General features: G+C 41.4%; 1 protein-coding gene across 12 annotated transcripts in view; it reads right to left on the bottom strand.

The window, feature by feature from the left end:
- mef2cb (myocyte enhancer factor 2cb) overlaps window positions 1–15,253 on the bottom strand; it is a 301,354-nt gene that overhangs the window by 70,084 nt on the left and 216,017 nt on the right. The window lies entirely within an intron of this gene.

The following is a 15,253-nucleotide window of genomic DNA, read 5'->3' as shown; positions in this document are numbered from 1 at the left end:
CTTTCAGACTATAGGTTTGTGAAAACAATTCTGATATATCTCTCAAAGAGTAACAAAAACTCTACGCTCATTCAGTTTGGGTCGAATGAACTGCAGCCGAGTTCCAGCAAGTTTCCAGTAAATCCCTGGTAGACAAACAGCTTGGAATTCTTATGCCATCTTCCAACTGACGGGATTACATTTCCTAGCCATTCCTTTAACACACAGATACCATTTTCACAGGGTTTAGTTAGAGCTTGGACCTCGCCACCCGAGAATTCATAAGGGGCCATGGGGGATGGCCGACTCCAGCATCAAATGATCTGAAAGCATGCGAGTTGGCTTTGTGTTCTGTCAGAGCTCAGCATTTTACAATCTAACACGTGGCTACATTATTAGCCATCAGTAATTTTACTCATCCAAGATATCCACACCTGTCAGCAAATCTGCACCTGTCGTCTGGGGAAGATCACTTGACAGCAGCCAATCAGAACTGATGGTTCAGAGACATGGCCATAGATGGCTCTATGTCTGTGATGTCTCCAATCACTATCCCTGTTAGTTCCAAAGGACCTGACTGCAGCTTTGTCATTTGAACATTGTTAAAAACACATTCTCCCAGCTTACCAAATATGTCCTAACCTCTCACTTCAGTGGCAAATAAGTAACAAATGATTTCTCGTCTCACTTGTTCTGTTCTCTATTGGTTGATGCATAAACACTATTTGACATATTTTCAAAATACAACACATTTTTAGGTGCATGATTTTAAAAATGTTCGTGCTTTTCCTAGATAGGATTACAGTGTGGAATGAGAGAAATGTAGAAATCATACAGTATTCCCTCTTCATAACAGAGACATGAAATTCAATTATCTAAGTTTTGGATCAAAGTAGGACAGCCTCAAATTGGTACAACAACTATGCAAATCAATCTTCTGGAAATAAACTATGTTAAATCACTTTCATTTCATAAAAGACTTGTGGTTGTTTTGCATCTTAACAAGTAATTTAGATATCTCTAAAACCAAATCATGTACAACTATCTAGAGTGTAATTACTTATATCAGTAGTTCTCAACTTTTTGGTTGAAGGACACCTTTTCAAATGGATTAAGTAATCACAAACCTCTCTTCTCATTTAATTTATAATACCCTAAAATATTCATAATTGAAAAGGATTTCAAGTCTTTTAGAAAGTTAAAAATTAAATTTTTAAGTTAAAAGATATTTATTTACAGATATGAGAGCGATCAGTCTGCCCACAACTATAGAGCTTTACTACCCTCGGCGTGATGTTTGTCAAGGACAGTCACAAATCACTTTATATAAAAGCCAGTATTTCTTGTTTTTCTGGAAAAATAGATGGAACATGTTTTATTAGTTCTTCAGATGTGAGTATCACAGGCATGCCAGAACATTTGCCTGTACCTCACAACTCCCAAGAAAGTGATGATCGACTATCTTCAAGAAATATTGCAGCCCATGTGGCGTAGGTACATCCATAATGCTTTGAGGGAGTGAGTTTCAGGAGTGTAGTCCAGGAACAAAGAAGGAATGTGAAAGTCAGAATGGTAAATAACGCTGAAATAAACAGCTGACAGGCACATAAACCACCAGCAAATAATGCAGCACTAGGTTGACTTAGGACCCTTATTAAAATGTTGGAAATGACCAGAATTCTGGATTCCCGACACTATTCCAGGCCTTTCCAGTTGTCAGGAGTGCCTTTTGAACATGCACATTGGTTTGAGACATGAGCATGCACTCAGCATTCCCAAGTCAGGCTAGTTCTATAAGTCACGGTTCATAGCTTCTCAGGGATGTGGTGAACCATAGTGTGCATGAGAAAACCTGTTGAAAAGTAAGCTCAAAACTTTCTAATATTTTTCTCAGCTCTCAGTCAAGTCTCATTATGTATCCTGTTGAAACACCAGAGCTCCTGCTTGATTTTCTACTCTGGTCATCTGATCATGCGGTCTTAACATGCCTTGCGATTTCAGGCAGTGAAATTTTAGAGTTCAGATGACTGACACTTTTCTTAGACTGCAGTGAATGGAGTTGTTTTTAACATAGTGGTTTTAATAGAGTTGAAGTTATGAAATAATCCTTTAAAAAATTTTTAAAATATAACTGCCATTCTAGGTTTCAGTACCTTTACAGAGTGCAATGATTGAATGGGCATGGAAATACCAATGCTTGGCATGGAAACATGATAGGGCATGGGCTGGATGAAGGGAAACATATCCTCGGGGCATAGAATCATAGGAGTCTATCTGCACTGGAGGGAATCTTTCAGGCCATCAAGTTCCACCGACGTTCCAAACAGCATCCTACCCAGACCAACAGCCCCCACCCTATCCCTATAATACTGCATTCAGCATGGCCAATCCACCTAACTTGCACATCTTTCGACTGTGAAAGAAAACCAGTGTACATGGCAATCCACAGAGACACAAGAAGAACGTGCAAACTCCAAACAAATAGTCACCCATGCTTGGAACTGAACTTGGGTCCCTGGTGCTGAGACGCAGCAGTGTTAGCCACTATGCTATCGTGTTGCCCATGATGGGCAGGATGGGGCATGCAAGGAGTGAGGTTTTCAGGGATTTTTCTTTTCCAGTTGAAGTGAAGTCCCACAATACCAAGGCAGACTTTTTAACCAACCCACCTGTGCAGCCAACAGCCTTAAGTTGTATCTGAAATATTTCTAGGGTTGGATGGCCTGACTTCAACCAGCATCCCAGTGATAACAATGTGGCCCTGTTAATTCCTGACTATGTCCATAAAGCACAGAATTTTCTTGTCCCCTCTCCCTGTCTCATGGATAAAAATCTGACTTTTTTTTTCCTTTTGCAAATAGTATGCACAGTTATAAAGAATTTAGATTTTTTATAATGAGTAACATATTGTATTTGATATGTTTGGTTAAAATTGAAACTGCCACTTCAGTCGAAACTGCTATTACCTACTTTCCACATGTATTGTATGTTCTGGTCTGAACCACTACTGCAGAAGTCGTGTGTTGCCAAATAAAGGCATTATGTTGAATATGTTTTAAATCTAACTTTAACACATGTTTAGCATACAATTTTAATTTGACTAATTCTTGATTTGACAGTGGAAAGACCGGAACATTTGAGAGTTCCTAAACACTGCCGTGATCCAGGGCAAACATTTCTGGGGTAAGTGTTTGAAGTTTATGCAGCCTTAGCTCAGGATTCATGAGCTGGGGTTGCAAACAGACCCTGCACTGCAGCAAATCATCTGGATTATTTGTGCCAGGAGGTGAGCTAAACCACTAAGGACAGGGTCTTCTGATTGGTCAGTGGTCAGGGACAGAAGGGTCTGACTGTTACTGAGGCAGGTAAGAGGATATGGGCAGCAGCAGGGTTAGCCAATGCAACTGTCCAATAGGTTTGAATGTTATCTCAGTCTGCTTGTGTGAGTGTGGAGGCTGAAAAGTCAATGAGAAAACTGATCATGGCCACAAGACAATAAGCTGTAGAGGTAGACCATTTAGCTAATTGATTCTGCTCTGCTATTCAAAGAGGTCATGGCTGATTTGATAACCGTAAACTCCCCTCTTTTCTCTCTCCTCTATTTCTCTCTGCACAAGTGCTGCCAGACCTGCTGAGTTATTTATTTTCCCCCTGCATGCTCTGTGTTTATTTCAGATTTCAGGCAACTACAGTAGTCATGGTATCAGGGGTTGGGGTAGGTGACAGCAAGTGGAGGAGATGCCACAGGCAACAGTGAGAGTGGTAGAATGTGAATGATGGTGAGAGTTGGATGCAGTAGCAGAGACAGAGAAAGTGAGGTATTAGAGGGGTGGTGGTGGCACTCGTGCTGAAGGAGTGGAGAAGGTAATTCTTCCTATAGTTCTGGGAACTCCTCTAGATGGGTAGCCCAGCTTTAACCTGGGCAGCAACATTGGATCAAGTCGGTAGGTCTCATGTTGTGGCTTCTACTGCTGATCTTGGGGAAGGAGACAGTCCTGCCATAGCAATGCACTGCTCAGCAGAACCTTCAGGGGGCTGCCTGCCACGTTCAGGATAAGTATCAAGAACTGAGAAAGGCAGCTCTGGACTGACAGTGCTTGTCCAGGTGCACAGTGGGATTTTAAAGATATGGATGTCAGTGAATTCTGGGATATCGGCTGAATAGCAAGTTTTTCTGTGTGGTAAGACAGGCCAGAATTGGACACAAGGGACACCATAATGACAGGTTAGCTAGTTAATGAGGTGAGTTTCATAAGTCGTGGAGAGACAACCTGCAAGGTCTTGCCTCGGAAAGGAAATCTCCCTAAAAACTTGGTGCAACTTAGGCTTAGCCAGAAAGAAACATGCAGTTCAGTCCAATGTTTGGTTCTACAGTTCAAACTGTAAGCTGCCTATAAACAAGTATTTAGCTAAGATAACAAGGTGTGGAGCTGGATGAACACAGCAGGTCAAGCAGCATCATAGGAGCAGCAAGGATGACATTTCAGGCCTAGACCCTTCATCAGAAATGGGGGAGGGGAAGAGGGTTCTGAAATAAGTAGGAAGAGGGGGGAGGTGGATCAAAGATGGATAGAGGAGAAGATTGGTGGAGAGGAGACAGGCAAGTTAAAGAGGCAGGGATGGAGCCAGTAAAGGTGAGTGTAGGTGGGGAGATAGGGAGGAGATAGATCAGTCCAGGGAGGACGGACAGGTCAAGGGGGCGGGTAGGTTAGTAGGTAGGAAATGGGGGTGTGGCTTGAGATGGGAGGAGGGGCCACATCCCAAAACCAGCCCAGCTCGTCCCCGCCTCCCTAACCTGTTCTTCCTCTCACCTAACTCCTCCTCCCACCTCAAGCCAGACCCCATTTCCTTCCTACTAACATCATCCTGCCCCCTTGACCTGTCCATCCTCCTCACACTGACCTATCTCCTCCCTACCTCCCCACCTACACTCACCTTTACTGGCTCCATCCCCGCCTCTTTAACTTGCCTGTCTCCTCTCCACCTATCTTCTCCTCTATCCATCTTCAATCCACCTCCCCCTCTCTCCCTATTTATTTCAGAACCCTCTTCTCCTCCCCCATTTCTGTTGAAGGGTCCAGGCCCAAAAAGTCAGCTTGCCTTCTCCTAAGATGCTGCTTGGCCTGCTGTGTTCATCCAGCTCTATACCTTGTTATCTCGGATTTTCCATCATCTGCAGTTCCTATTATCTCTGATACAAGTATTTAGCCAATATTGCTTTGAATCTATTACAGCAACAATCTTAAAAAAGTGGAATATTTTCCTGTCTTTCTTTTCAACTGTCACCTGGAATTTTGAATTTCTTTTTAAAAGTTAATAGTTTCTTTAGAGAACATACCAGCTGTTATTTGATTTGTTAATTGTGGGATTGTTTTGTCTTGCCGTAATATTGCTTCTCCTTTTTAGCATTCCGATAGTCCTGTGTTGTAGTCAGGTTATCATTTCATTATTATGTATTACTGATAATGCACCTGGCATGCTCACCTATTCTTCACATTAAACCAGGTCGGTCCCTGGCTTGATCATTTTGGTTGTTTGGGGAATTTGAAGTGCCATGAAGCCACAGATTGTTCTTGAATATAGTTTCACTTCTGCTAGAGGCTTACAGAGCCTCATTGATGCTTAGCTTCGAATTGCTTGATCTGTTAAAAGCTTACTATACAGTATCATGTTAAAAAATAAGACGGTACCACCCCTCAGTGTAAAGACAGTGCTTTGTCCCCTGCATGTTGGTGATTTCTACAAATGCTGTTATGGACAGATCCCTTCACAATTGCTACGCTAGTTATCTCACCTCCTGCTGTAGGCCCAATCTGGTAAGATGCCCCAGAAAGTGAGTATCTCGGTGAGTTTTGGTGCTACGAAGCAACTCTTGATGCTGGACTTTGACCTGCCTCACTAACAATATATTCTGTGCTCTTACTAGGCTTAGTGCTCCTTCCAAGCGATGTTCAAAATGGTGGAGCACAAATTCATCTGCTGAGGGAGTGTATTACGTGGTAACGGGGAGGAGGTTTCCTTGCTCGTGTCTAACCTGATACCATGAGAATTAATAGAATCCAAAGTTAATGTTGGGGACCCTCAGAGAACTCTCTCCTGACAGTATACCACAAATCCACCGATTCTGGTGGATCTATCCTGCCACTGTGACAGAACATACCAAAGGTTAGCGATTTAAGAATCTGAAACATTGCAGCAAGTTACTATCTAGTGTGTATGATGATGTCAGGCTTGTTCTGCAAGACAGATCTCTCATTTCTGACGCATGTTCCCAGGTGTTTGTGAGGAAGACCTTATAGGATCAGTTGACTTTTGTTGTTTCTGATACTTAAGCCATTAGGAGTTGTCTGTCTAGTTTTATGCCTTGAATCTTTGGTCGTAGTTTGATAAAGCTCAGCAGCTTGCTAGACCCTTTCAAAAGGCAGTTAAGAGTTAACCACATTGATGATGATCTGCAGTCACACACAAGCCAATGAACTTAGCATTTTATTTCAGATTTGTTTGTTAAAGGAATTTGTGTTTCCCCAGTGCCACGGTGGAATTTGAACTCTTGTCTCTAGAACATTAGCCTTGCCCTCTGGAATTTTCTAGTCAATCTCCTGCTTCCCTTGGTAATGGTGGACAAATGTCATTCTCAGAGATGTGCTCCCAGTAGAAAGCCAGACACCAGTGCCTTAGGCATGCCTTGCCTGGCCATAAGTAACCCAGTGTCACCCCTTGGGGACCCTTATCTCCTGACCGCCTCAGTTGAAGCCTAACTGCACGAACCACTTTTTAAAAAAATTATAGACATTTGGTCAGAGGGTACACCGCACCCCCCGCACCCCCCCTCCCCCCAGCTCCACCTTACTCATTGCTGATCCTCTTGAACTGGATCATATCCACCCTCCCCAGAATAGGACTGCGCACCTGTCCCATGCTAATTAAGGGACAGCCTCCAATAAAATCTCAATAAGTGTCAGCTCTCTCCCCTCACCCAGCAGCAGAAACTGTTCAAACTCCTACTTCTTGACTCTGCAAAATCTAACCCTTATCTTAAGTTTCTTATTATCAATGGTACTTTGCATGTAACAATTTCAGACCAAGCGTTTTTGATTTTAAAAATGAAGAAATTAGCAACTACAGTCAGGGTTAGGATAAAAATTTTCTCTACAAGACTCAATAAATTCACCAGTATCCTGACTGTGGTTAACTTTACATCATTTCTGATCACATAATAACTTGTAAAAATAAGTCATATTAAAACTAGAAAAGCGTGCTAGGATACAAATACCAGTGAGCTAAGAAAATATAGGTCGCAGAATGGTGCAGTAAAACATGTGGCAAAGAGAACCACTCCATTTAAAAAGATAATACCCTGCTTCTTCATGTATTATTTTTATATTGCAATAATTAGTTAGATCAGCCTTCTTGAGAGTGAACCCAAGGAAATCGAGTGACCTGGATGGAGTCCGCGGCCATGTACTCAGATCCTATGTGGATCAACTGGCAGAAGTATTCGCAGACAATTTTAACTTCCCCTTACTATTCTGTGATGCCCCAACTGCTTCACGAAGACCACCATCATCTCACTGCCAAATAAAACACACGCAACATGCCTCAATGACCACTGCCCACTGGCTCTGGCCTCTATAATTATGAAGTGCTTCAAGAGGTTAGTCATGGCTCACATCCACTACAGCCTTTCAGATTGCCTTGATCCCTTGCAATTCGCCTACCAACTCAACTGGTCCACAGCAGATGCCATCTCCCTGGCTTTACATGCATCCCTGGAATATCTGGATAACATGGATACCTACAGCAGGCTCCTACTTATTGGCTATAGTTCTGCCTTCAACACTATGATTCCAAATAAACTCGTCTCCAAACTCTGAGACCTGGGTTTCATCTCCCCGCCTCTGTAACTGGATCCTCAACTTCCTGACCCGTGGATTGCAATCAGTAAGAATAGGCAACAACATCTTTTCCACCCTTATCTTCAACACTAGTGCCCCACAAGGCTGCATACTCAACCCCCTTACTATACTCGTTACAACCTCATGGCTATGTAGCAAAATTCTGCCCCAATTCCATATTTGTAAGTCTGATCTCAAACAACCATGAGATAGAATACAGAAAAGCAATTCAGTGCTTAGCAGCACGATATAAAAGACAACAATCGCTCCAACAATTTCAGCAAAATAAAGGAGCTGGTCATTGACTTCAGGAAATGAAATGGAGGGCACGCCCCTGTCTGCATCAATGGTGCTGAGGTGGAGATGGTCGAGACTGTCAAGCTCCTGGGAGTGATGATCACCAACAATCTATCCTCATCCACCCACATTGACGCAATGGTCAAAAAAGTTGCCAACAACGTTTCTACTTTCTCAGGAGGCTATGGAAATTTGGCATGTCCATGAGTAGCCATAAGTATTTTTTATAGATGGCATCTTATCCAGATGCATCACAGCATGGTATAGCAACTACTCTTCCCAAGATTGCAAGAAACTAGAGTTTTGAACATGGCCCAATCCATCATACAAACCAGCCTGCCATCCATTGACTCCATCTACACTTTCCACTGCCTCAGGAAAGCAACCAACATTATCAAAGGCCCCTCTCACCCAGGTAAACTCTCTTTCACCTTTTTCTGTCAGGCAGAAGATATAAAAGTTTGAATACACATACAAACAGATTCAAGAACAGCTTCTTCTCCACTATTATCAGACTTTTGAATGGACCTCTCAAATGGTAATTGTAATCTCTCTCTCTGTACATGTTCTCTGCAGCTATAACACTGCAGTCTGCACTCTGTTCTGCTGCCTTCACATGGTATGACCTGATTTATTGTCACGTAAACTGAGATACAGTGAAAAACTTTGTTTATGAGCAGTACAGGCAGATTATAGTCAGCAAGGATGTACAAATTAAAAAGACTTAGAGGCATACAGATTACATTGGACTGGGCATGCTCTAGGTGAAATCAACATTAGCAAGATCAGCATTATTTGAGACTAAGCAGTCTATGCATCAGTCTAACAAACAGCTGGGAAGAAGCTGTTCCTGAACCTGCTGGTGCATATGTTCAGGCTTTTGGATCTTCTGCCTGCCAGGGGTACGATGGGTCTTTGATGATGTTGGCAGCCTTTCCACAGTAGAGAGCCATATAAATCGAGTCCATGAATGGAAGGTTGGCTTCTATGATGGTCTGGACTGTGTACACCACCTTCTGTAGTTTCTTATGGTTCTGGGCAAAGCAGTTGTCATACCAGGCCATTATGCACCTTGGTAGACAGTATGCTTTCAAGTACCTATCTGTAGACGTTGATGAGGGTCGCTGTGGATACGCTAAAATCCTTAAGCCGCCTGAGGAAGAAGAGACATTGTTGTGCCTTCTTGACTGTCACACCTACACGGAAAGCCCAGGGCAGCTTGTCGGTTATCTTCACTGAGGAACTTGATGCTCCCAAATCTCTTAACCTCAGTTCCATAGATGTAGATGAGGGCATATTTTCCTTTCTTTCTGAAGACAATGATCAGTTCTTTAGTTTTGTAGACATTGAGAGAGAGGTTGTTCTCCTTGCACCACGTCACCAAGCCCTTTATCTCCCTTTTGTATTTTGACTTGTCATTGTTAGATACCGTCTTAGTACAGTGGTGTTGTCAGCAAATTTGTAGGTGGTGTTCGTTCAGAATTAGGCAACATAGTTGTAGGTGTACAGGGAATACAGTAGGGAGCTGAGAATGCATCCCGGGGTGGGGGGATGTGAGGGGGGGGGGGGTGGGGGGTGGGCTCCAGTGTTGAGTATTATTGTAGAGAAGGTGCAGTTACCTATCCTCACTGATTGCAGTCTGTGGATCAGAAAACTAACAATACAGTTGCAGAGGGAGTAGCCAAGACCAAGGTCAAAGAGTTCAGAGCTGGATCAACACAGCAGGCCAAGCTTCGGGCCTCGACCTTTCATCAGAGAGGGTCTAGGCCTGAAACATCAGCTTTCATGCTCCTGAGATGCTGCTTGGCCTGCTGTGTTTATCCAGCTCCACACTTTGTTATCTTGGATTCTCCAGCATCTGCAGTTCCCATTACCAAAAAGTTCAGAGGTCAGCCTGGAGGGGATAATAGTGTTAAAGGCGGAGCTGTAGTCAATGAGCAGGATTCTGAGGTAGGTGCCTATATAGGACGCAAAACAACACTTTTCACTGTATCTTGGTGCATGCGGCAACTATAAATTAGTCAATAAAGAATTGATATCATTAGTTTGACAGCAACCAGGTGAATTGATTGACGTGAACGATAGTGAGTCTATCTCACCCGTCTCTTTACAGCATATAAAGGACGAAGTATTGTGATTTTATTCGTAGAAGGATGTGAATATATAATTGCGGTTTGTTCAGTAAATAGCTCCCACCCTCAAATGAAATGGCGGTTAATATCCAGTGGCTCAGCAGCACAGTAATGAACCATATAGGCCAAGAAATTCTGCAGTTCAAGCCCTGAGTTCACTTGTTTCAGCTATTTAATTTTGGAACCTTGGGAAAGAACATAGTTGGCAAAGCTTCATCATTTCCAACTAGGAGTTATTAAGTAGACTAAGAAATCTAGCCGTATATGGTCTAAATTTCAGAAACCTTCAAAAGGTAGTTTCACAAGGTCTTACCTATGCCCCCGGCCACTCTTCATGACTGCTCATACTCTCCATGCCAACTCAAGTGCAACACATGATCCTTTCATGCCCTCTCACACAGTATGCACCTAGTACATAACCACTGAGCCACATTATAGCAATAACTAGCAAATATTGCTGGTGCTGGGAATGGCTACAACATGTATCCTGATTTAGGTCCCACCCTCCATTTTTAAATTGCTTGGGAGTTGACCTAAGTTTGGAAAATCCCCTTTTGTACAAAGTACTGTGTTATGTAAGACCAGCATGGTTTGCAAATTTGTTGAAAGCAATTTATTTATAATTTGTTACAGTCAGATGCAGTGCCACTGGCTTGTGAGCTGGAAAAGGCTTACATAACCAAATACTTTGTACAGTAGGGCATTTTCCAAACTTAGGCCAACTCCAGAGCCATTTAAAAATGGAGGGTGGGACCTAAATCAGGATACATGTTGCAGCCATCCCCGGCACCAGCAATATTTGCTAGTCATTGTTGCAATGTGCCTGAATGGTTATGCACTTAGTGCTTACTGTGTGAGAGGTCATGGGAAGATCATGTAGTCCACTTGAGTTGGCATGGAGAGTATGAACAGTCATAAAGAGTGGCCAGGAGGCATTGGTAAAGTCTTGTGAAATTACCTTTTGAAGGTTTCTGAAATTTAGGCTAAATATGGAAATTAATGCCTTATCCTGTAGTATGTTTAGTATTGGGGAGGGATTTAAGGAGGTGGTTGAATAGTGATTGGGGACTGCACCTTCTTCCTGCCTTCACCAATATTGTCCATTGCTGGATAGGCAAGTGAATAGCCTTCCAACCTCAATATTAATTGAGGTACTTATTCAGTAATAAATGCTCACTTAAAGGACTCATTCATCCACCAATGGCTTTAACCCACTGGTGGAGGGAAAGGGCTCATTATATGGTCACCATGAGGAACAAACCTGTATAGAGTTTGTGATAAGATCCCTGAGGGCTTTCTCGTGCAAAGTCACTCGAATCCTGATCAAGGGAGCTGGCAATATGAACAGAGGTCCTGCTTACAACCTGTGATTGACTGGCAGCTCTCAGTGGGTTTGAACTTTATTCCTGGGGGTCTTGAACCCTGGAAATACCTACAGCTGGCCAGTCAAGTGCCTGAGTAGCATTAATTCAGTGGGCCACCTCTAAAAGAGGCAGCCTGGGGTAAGGGGGTGAGATGCCCACTGTCTCTAATTAAACAAGAGCTATGTTACACAACTCCTCTAAGTGGTTATGAACCATGAAAAATAGAGAAGCTGACCTGAATGGCACAAAAAACTGTAGGGCTAGGAGATGCTATCTCTGTGATAGAGCTGTTCAGGTTCGGTGTGCAGGGAGCAAGCTTGCTCTCTATTCCACACTCATGAGAGTTAGCTACTGCAAATGGTATGTGGATCCTGGAATTCTTAAATGGCTCTGGAGTCATCCCAACTTTGCAAAAATCAGGCTTTAGATATCATTTGTCCATAGTCAATATGTGCTTCTCATCTACAGACACATTCATTCATGTATACACTGAACATACACAGTAAACAATATATAAAAATAGATAAAAACAAGAATGAATGCTTGAAATGCTACACTGAGAGACACTGCCCCTAAAATCTGGTCTCTCACTATAACTCCCACTAAATAACAGTATCTGTCAATCCCTTTCAATGTAAAGAAAGGCTGTTTTAGGAAAATGATGCTTTGGTATTATTTTCAGTTTTTGAGAGTAAATAAGAAATAGACAGGTATTTAATGCCTCTAAATTTCTTTAAGCAACTGCCAAAATGTTGAGATTGTCCTCACACTGCCCATCTGCTAAACTTTGTAAAATGGTAATTTCCACACTTCAGTCAGTTACCAGAGTTATGCCAATGGTCCTCTTAATCAAGTGTCAAAGATTTCACCTCCTTCCTATAAATCACAGCTCTATGCTTGGTGATTCGGTTTAATGACGCTGCCAAGCCAAATTGTTGTTAGACATGTAGGGAAACTGAAGGTGTGAAGCCACATTGTGCCACTCCCATAGCAGTGAGCTATTACATTCATATTACATTCAGAGACATTCATCTACCCATTTAATTTTTACAGTTTGTAAACAGTTAAATAATCTGCTTGCATTCGGTGACGTTAGTTGTAATCTAGTTTTAAAAAATTAACTACCAAATTCTGTTAATTCAAATATAACCTCATCTAAAACTATACACTACTAATCAGGAATGATCACAATCCAACTCCAGAAGATAGACTGGAATTCTTTTAGGGCGATCTGTATAAAATAGCCATGAAAGGGTATCTGGATTTCACACTACTGGAAAAAGAACGTACAAGTAAATGATAAATTAAATATGTTTTCATCAGTACACCAAAATTTCAAGAAACTGATCTGTGCATCTGTATGCATGCATGCATCTGTTAATAGGGAATACTGTTTATTTAAAAGTATTCATTACATTTTTTTCATTTATTATTGAAGTTGTAATATGAAATATCATTTATTATACTTTCACTGAATCTTGCAACAAAGATAGAGATCTTCTGACTTTTCTAATCCTCACTCAAATGTCATTTAAGTACCTCTCTACAAACATTCTACCTCTTCAGTTAAATACTCATATAACAAAAATTCAAACTATCTACAAAAAATTCTCCTAAAGATTTTCTTCTCTAAAAAGATTTGAAGATCATCATAGAGCATCAAATGTTTGTGAAGTATGCGATTACAATTCAATACATCAGAATCCAATGATCCGTTTCTCGATCATTGACTGCACAGTCTGTAGCAGTTTATATCAAGCTAAGGACCATTTCCCCCACTTTCAACACTGCTTATAATTTCAGTTAATGCAGAGTATCTCAGAAATACAAGAAATCTGGTTGAAATTTCCAAGCAAAACAGACAAAAGTCTAAGCTTTATATTTCAAATTAGTTTGTCTGCCTATCAGAACACAAACAATGATTTAAAGATCTCACTGTGTTACATGTTGGTGTCCATCATTGTTCTTTCATCCATGAAATTAAACAGTCCTAAATTGCATAATTTAGCCTAAAATAAGCCTTTTTTAAATCAAGCATGGAATAGTATGTGGACATGGTAACCTCTGAATGACTAATCACTGTCCTTTCTTGTGACTATTTCATAGCTAATGGATGAAGTTTAATTCATTAGTAAGTTTACCCATTTGAAAACAAAATTAATCTCAAACCTTCCGTCTCTGCCGATGAATGACTTAAGCTTATCTCTGTTTTTATAGACACACATTTTCTTCCTCTTCTCTGTCCAATTAAAGCCGTCCATTTTTTCCCCACTGCTCCAGGCTGTTTCCATAACTGAATCTCCTTTAACATGGACCAGTCATTAGCCCGATGTGCCAATCTGCTTCCCTCAGACATGGATATTATGCCTAATATCAACATAGTATTCAGAGATCTAAAATCTCCTGACTCAGAGGCAGCAGTGTTTTGAATGCACCCAGGTGTACTCCTATAGGCATATAAGCATATACAAAATAAGTAAACTGAAGCCATCAAGCCACCTGGTTCATTTACAATAATTACTCTCGGCTTACAAATCAAGAAACACTCTTCTGTAGATTACATTTGTCCCACGGATGAAACCACTGCGGGCGTATTAATTAGCTCGGGGATAAACATAATGAAGGAATTTTTACCCAAGAGGTTAGGCTTGGATTATATGAAGTTATGCTGAGCATCTGAGTGCAGCATATAAAATTGTAAGGAATTCAGCCTCATGGAGTAATCTGCACCTTAAATTTGTCTCCCAACAAAATGAATGGCTGCTGCAAAGAGAGCACTGCTTTGTCACTGCATTTCGAAAGAGAAAGTATAAATAATTTTGAAAAATGACGCATTTTGCTCGATTTCCACTTTCATGTTGGATAATACTAACAATCTACATTATTTTAAGCACTACTACACCATCCTATTTCTCTTATTTTTGCCAAAAATACCAACTTTCATTTATTAGTATTTACCTAAAAACTGGAAAAGGAATATTTAAATGTACAATACCTCTAAAAATCCAGAAAAAATAGAATAAAACTGAATAAAGATACAGTAAGTGAGGAAAGTAAACTTATGTTGTCATAAACAGGTAGAATTTTGCTCCTGAGATAATGGGAACTGCAGATGCTGGAGAATTCCAAGATAATAAAATGTGAGGCTGGATGAACACAGCAGGCCAAGCAGCATCGCAGCAGCACAAAAGCTGACGTTTCGGGCCTAGACCCTTCATCAGAGAGGGTCTCTCTGATGAAGGGTCTAGGCCCGAAACGTCAGCTTTTGTGTTCCTGAGATGCTGCTTGGCCTGCTGTGTTCATCCAGCCTCACATTTTATTATCTTAGAATTTTGCTCCTTCTAATTCTTGAGATCTGGTTTGGTGTACAGGTCTACACTGTGTTTGGCTCATTTGACTCTCCTTGCCAGAGCAGTATCCTATGCCAATCTGAATACATGATATGGAGGTGCTGTTGTTGGACTGGAGTGGACAAAATCAGAAGTCACACAGTACCAGGTTATAGTACAACAGAAACAAAAACAGAAGTAGCTGGGAAAGCTCAGCGGGTCTGGCAGCATCTGTGAAGAAAAATCAGAGTTAACGT

The sequence above is a fragment of the Stegostoma tigrinum genome, chromosome 3 (genome assembly GCF_030684315.1).
Source record: "Stegostoma tigrinum isolate sSteTig4 chromosome 3, sSteTig4.hap1, whole genome shotgun sequence".
NCBI classification, from domain to species: domain Eukaryota; kingdom Metazoa; phylum Chordata; class Chondrichthyes; order Orectolobiformes; family Stegostomatidae; genus Stegostoma; species Stegostoma tigrinum.
The sequence above is the reverse complement of the archived record's forward strand: the minus strand, read 5'-3'. Positions and strand labels throughout refer to the sequence as shown.